Here is a 6,465-nt window from a genome sequence, read left to right on the forward strand (position 1 = left end):
CACTTCCCAGCTGTGTGACCCTGGGCAAGTCACTTGACCCCCATTGCCTATCCTTACCACTCTTTCTGCCTTGAAGCCAATACACAGTATTAACTCCAAGACGGAAGGTAAGGGTTTAAAAAAAATTAGAATGCTATATTTCACAAATAATATAGTAAAAGAATGATTAATGTATCTCACATGCTTAAAAAACATTTATTAATATTTTAGAATAGAAAAATAGTTACAAACATTCAACATATGGATAATGTGGGCCAGCCTTACCCCCAGAAAACATGATATTGCTATAGCAGTCACCTTTGGAGGGAGGGGTGAGGACCTTCAACTGAAAATACTCTGAATTAGTCATGCTGTTTGGGCATCCTACAGATTCATTTTTAGACTTCCTTTACGAATTTTTAAAAGAAAAGAAAAAATTATGACAACGCCTACCAACTCAATTTTAACAGATAAAATGTAAGAACTCAACAGACTCAAGGCTACCAGCTTATCAAAAACTACTGTCAAATTTCAGGAGTGTGGTATCTCCCTTAGCAAGAAATTCCCAGGACAGGATACTGAAAGATTACTCACTTTTTCTTCCTCTAATGGTTCCTCTAAGGTCTGAGGTCTGTGTTTTCTTATGCAGATGTGAACAATCCCAGATGTTTTCTCCTACCCTTTAGATTTAGTGTTGATATCTGCAGAATAAACTGGTTTTTGCCCAAAGAATTAAAAACAAAGGAATATAATTTACAGTCACAGAATTACAGAATTGCAAGAAATATCATATGACATGACACTGAGAGGAGGCTATTGAATACAGTGGTGTCAAACTCAAATGGAAAAGGGAACACTAAAAGTTAAACTTAAGGATCCCATAAATTGACTAAACAAACCACATATTAGCATTATCTGTATTCTATTGTATTTTTGTTTATTTTGGTAAGTATTTCCCAATTATAATTAATCTGAAACAGGTTAGCTGCTTGAAGCCCACAGGTGTTTGACACTTCTGCCTTAACACAATACAAAAACATCACAGAAGCTGGACCCAAATAGGCAGTGGTCAGTCTTAAGATGAGTTGGATCATCTAAGACTTAAAAGAGACCTCTTTAATAACCATTAATAAGGATTAGGGTCAGAACATATTTTCTTGTAACATTAAATGAATAACATTCAGTAACAGCGCATTTTACATACATCGGGTCCTCAATAAAGGTTATTAAATTGATAGAATGTTATGTATTTAGATACCATTCAGAAGGGGCAGCTAGGCAATTCAGTGGATAGAGAACCTGGCCTGGAGATGGGAAGTCCTGGGCTCTTGAATATGTCTCAAACACTTCCTAGCTGTGTGACCTTAACCCCCAATTGCCTAGCCTTTACCATTCTTCTGGCTTAGAACCAATACATAGTATTGATTCTACAACAGAAGGTAAGGGTTATAAAAAATAATAAGGTAATAAGAACATTAACTGTATTTAATTATACTTGAAGTTTTTCTAGAGTACTTAATAAATTCATTCATTCAACAAATTATGATTGAATACCTTTTAGATTTCTTTTGGAAGAAATGTTTCTGATAAAAAATTCACTTGGCACAGACATTGATTTCTTTTCTATAACATCATCCATGGGACTGAAATACTTCGGTTCTGGTCTCCTTTCTGCTTTATATTAACTGAATTACTTAACTTCACCTTTCTATGCTTCTATTTCTTCTTCATGAAATAAGAATAATCTCAATGATGTACTTTGATTTCATACAAAATACTTGTTTAGTTTATTTTAAAATATAACTAATGTTACCTAGTTGAACTTCATTCTAAAGATAAGGAAAATGAGGCCTAGAGAAGCTGAGTGATTTATGCAAGGTAACATAATAAGTGGCATAGCCAGAATCTGAATCCTATTCTTCTAATTTCAAATCCAGTATTCTTTCCATCAAACTACCTATTGATATATGCGCTAACCAGCATCTTGGTTATTATAATAATTATCCTTTTTTGGACTGTTTTTGCCCCATCTTTCTTGGGCTGAATTATTATTATAAACAATACCATATAAATAATAATGTAACAAATATAAATTAAAAGACTCGGCTTCTGTTCATCTGTGTGTCCATCAAACTAGGACCAAAGTGGGTAAGTTCAACAAGGTTCATTACCATAATGTTAGCGTCTAGATATTTTTTTTTCAGCTACAACTCATGAAGAATAATCTAAAGAATGTTATGAGGATAAATGAAAATGAATTAAGTGAAAATCTCCTTGGAGCTTTTTGGAAGATAGAGATTATGAATATCTAAGATGTAAATGACATATTTCTGCCTAATAATAACCAGTAAATGCTGTATAAACTACTGACACTTTAAATAAGAGTGACAGCACAGAAGGGCCTACGAATTCTTACCAGGTCTTGGGAATTTCCCTACTTCCAAGCTGTTTTATCCACCTTCCTTACCCCCCCAACAAACCCTATTTTGCAGATGCGTAGGCATGTTCCAAATCAGAACCACCTACTATATAGTGACAGAACTCTGGGTTCTGTGATTCAGCTGAAGTAGGAGGGAGCAGACCAAGAAAACCTGGCAACAAGATAAAGTCAAAAAGGAAACTGTTCAAATATAAAATAAAATCAGAATCAGGAAAAAAAAAAAACAATCTTCAAGAACTACTTCCTAAAAGTAACTTCCTAAAAAGCACCATTCAATACCTTGATGTTTCTAATGGCAAATGCTAAGAACCACAGAATCTTATAGTTAAAAGATACCTTAGAGATTATCTAGCCCAAACTCTAAAACTAGTAAGGAATCCAGACTCTGCTTGAAAATCTCTAGCAATAAGAAACTCAATGGTCCCTCGAAACAACCCATACCATTTTTTGACAGGTATAATTTTTTTTTTCCCTTAAGCTGACCCAAAAATCTATCACTCTATTACTTTCTCTTCTTGGTCTTAGCCTTGCCTTCCAAGGTCAAGAAGTTAAATTTAATACCTCTTCCAGATGACAATCCTTCCCATATCTAAAAACGAGTGCAGGAAGCAACTGGGTAGCTCAGTGAATTGAGAGCCAGGCCGAGAGACAGAGTGGTCCTGGGTTCAAATCTGACCTCAGACACTTCCCAGCTGTATGACCCTGGGCAACTCACTTGACCCCCATTGCCTACCCTTACCACTCTTCTGCCTTCGAGCCAATACACAGTATTGACTCCAAGACGAATGGTAAGGGTTTTAAAAAAGTAAAATAAAATAAAAAATAAAAACGAGTACACTCTCTCCAAGTCTCATCTTTTCTTCTCCAAGCCAAACATCTATTCAGTTCTGATTGGTCTTGGCTTGATTTCAAGTCAGCTTATCACCATAGCTACCTTTCTCTTGATACAGCCCAACTTCTAAATAACTATTCTAAAACACTGTCTCCAGAACAGGAAACAATACTTCAGATAATGTCTATTCAGGACAGAGTACTAAATACAATTAGATTATCACCTCTGGATTGTAGACTTCTAACCTAGGTTCTAAGATTTACATTAGTTCTTTTGGCTGCTATATCACACTGGTGATTCATTTTGAGCATGGTTATTTTTCACATGAACTACTAGGTCTCCTGTACTATAGCTATCAGTTTTCTAAAATTGATGCAATATCTTACATTTAGGTCTATCTCACTTCTTCTTGTTAATTTCAGCCCATCATTCCAAATTCTCATAATCTAGATCCCAACATGGTGATGGCAAACTTATGACATGTGTGTCAGCATTGACACACATAGCCATTTTTGATGCCATGCAGTCGCAAATGGCTTCATACAGAGAAGTATGGGGCCCGCATGCAAAGGATGAAAGTTTTCTTGTAGTATAGTGTTGATACTCTGTGCTCTACAGATGACAATTCTACCTATATTAATTTACCTATTTTGGTTTATTAAATAGTTATATACTACAATTATATGTTTTTGTTATTTAAACTATAAATATCTGAAATTATGGTTTTTTTCTCAGTGACACAACGCTGGAGTTATGCTCCCTTTTTTGGCAAATTTTGACACACCAAGCTCAAAAGGTGGCATCACTGTCCCAACATATAAACAAGCCCTACCATGTTTGTTAGGGAAGCTCAGAGGCTCAGTGAATAAAAGTTAAGACCTCTTCCTGAATTCAAATGCAGTCTCAGACACTTACCAGCTGTGTGACCCAGGGTAAGTCATTTAACCGCGTTTGCCTCTATTTCTATAAAATGAGCTGAAGACAGAAATGGCAAAAGATCCAGCATCAGACATTACCTACCAACAAACTACCACTTTTGTGCTAAATTTAATAACCACATCTAAGCCTCCCTCTATATCGAGTGTCCAATCACTAAAACAACTACAAGTACTCAATCAAGCATATATTAAGGGATTTTGGAGGTGACTACCTTCAACCCATCAATCTCTTCAAATACAGATTTGCTGTGTAATCGACCAAATTATTTCACTACTGTGGGACTCAGTTTCCAAATTTATGAGGTTGACTACATGGTCTCAGATGTCCTGGATTGGGAGCTAGACAGAACCCTCCATCCTCCTCATCCAGCTCCCGTTCCAGACGTAGTCCCTTCAATGCCATGGACTAGGTAACCAGAGCTGGAAACCCAAATGTCCTGGCTCCCAGGCCGGGGCTCTTTCCACTAGACCCTTTGTAAGGTACAGTCCATTCCAAAAGAGGATTGGTAACCAATTCTAGGGATGGGATAATGTGGGAAGCAAAAAGCCAAAATCATTACGGGGAGAGGGGAAGGGCTGAGTTTATTCCTGAAAGTCTTTTGCAAAGGGGCGAGGCTTATTTTAGCCCTTCCTGACTGCCCCCCGGTGCACACTTCTCTGGCCTCCAGCTCGTAAATCCTGCATGTGGGTTATGAGTGTCTGCGACGCCTAACATAGGGGGGTGGCGGGCTGAGGTGTGCCCGATTTACCTCACATTCACACCCGCAACATGACGGCCTGATATTGTGAATATGTCTCACTGCGGATTTTTCCGCCCTGAAGCTCCGGTCATTCCAGGAGCCGAAGTGGAGTTCCCAGTGGCCACGAGTCCGCCTCGGGAGGGGAGGAGGGGGAGCGCGAGAACAACCCCGGAGCTCACCTTCCCGCCCGGCGTGCTTGGAGGCCCGGGATTCCGTCTAGCAGCGGCCTTCCGGTTCGGGCCGGAAGCTGTTCAAACGCAGCAAACCCCGCCACAAGCCTTCCCTACGCAGTGGGCGTCACAAGGATTCAAGCGCAGCGAAAGAAAAAAGGCGGAGGAAAAGCGTTACTGAAGGTGAAGGAACGGCGGGGCGGGACTAGGACGGGCAGTGTCGGGAACAAATGGGAAAGCAGAAGTGGGACTAAGAGGCGGAGCGAGGGAAAAGGAATAGCCATATTGGAGAAAAATGAAGGCAGCTAGAGGAGGGGCGGGGCAGGAGTAGGTGGGCGGATACGAAAAGGGAGGGGCCTGGCCGAGACTAGGATAGTAGCCAAGGAGTTAGTGGCTCAAACACTATTGTGAGGCGTGAACAAACTGGGGTGGAGCCAAGAAGAAGCTAGGAGTTGGGTACAAGAGATGCCTCTTGTTTTCTGGACCTAATTTTCATCCTTCCTCTCTTTTCTTTATAATAGGAATGATGGATGGGAGGGAAAGCTTAAGTTTAATAAACGCCTTAACAGATCTGAGGATTTCAGGTACAAGTGATGCTTTTTGTCATTTTTTGGATCCGATTTCATTCTTCCTCCCTTTAAATTAGGATTAATTTTGGGGGAGAGAGATTTAAAGTTTAATAAGTATCTTTTTTTAAAGAATTTTAGGTTTTAAAAGAATAACATTTTTAAGTTACTGTTTTAAAGTCAGACATTCAACAGGTAGTTATTAAAGGCCTATATAAATTTTAGCTAATATTATTACTAATTATGTTTCAGGCACTGTGCTATGTCCTGGGGATACAGATACAACGAATTAAAATTAAACCAGCATTATTCAGGACAAAATTACATGCTCATGAAGGAGAAACGGATATATGTTGAAATATCAGATTATAAAGCAAATAAATACAAAATAGTAAACTACAAGTAGCGTGGGTAGGAGGAATCAGGAAAAGCTCCACAAAGAAAGCAATGTCTAAGCACCTTCTTGAAGGAGGAAATAGAATTCTCTGGGCAGAAGTGAGACAAGAGAGTGCATTCCAGGCATGAGAGTGCCAGAGTGAAAGCAAAGGTTTGAGAGAGGACATATTATGTGTAAGAAACACAGAGAAATCCAGTGTGATGGGATCACAGAGTGAAGGAGGGCAAATTGTACAATGAAGCTAGAAAGATAAGCTAAAACAGTTATAAAGAGCTGTAAAAAGCTAAACAGAGGAATTTATATTTGATGGTAAAGGGTATAGGAAGTCGCTGGAGATGAGTAAGTGGAAGGAAATAGTGTTTTACAAATATGACTTCATTTGATCCTCACAACAACTCGGTAA

The 6,465-nt window shown here is 38.8% G+C and overlaps 1 protein-coding gene across 1 annotated transcript in view; it reads right to left on the minus strand.

The window, feature by feature from the left end:
- SRBD1 (S1 RNA binding domain 1) overlaps positions 1-5,162 on the minus strand; it is a 337,404-nt gene extending 332,242 nt beyond the window's left edge. The window contains exons 1-2 of the mRNA XM_044663288.1: positions 5,109-5,162; positions 574-692 (exon numbers count right to left, since the gene is read on the minus strand). The gene's annotated coding sequence lies outside the window, so the exon portion shown is untranslated. The remainder of the gene's footprint in view (positions 1-573; positions 693-5,108) is intronic.
- Between the last annotated feature and the right edge of the window lie 1,303 nt (positions 5,163-6,465).

This window comes from Gracilinanus agilis, chromosome 2 (genome assembly GCF_016433145.1).
Source record: "Gracilinanus agilis isolate LMUSP501 chromosome 2, AgileGrace, whole genome shotgun sequence".
Lineage (NCBI taxonomy): Eukaryota > Metazoa > Chordata > Mammalia > Didelphimorphia > Didelphidae > Gracilinanus > Gracilinanus agilis.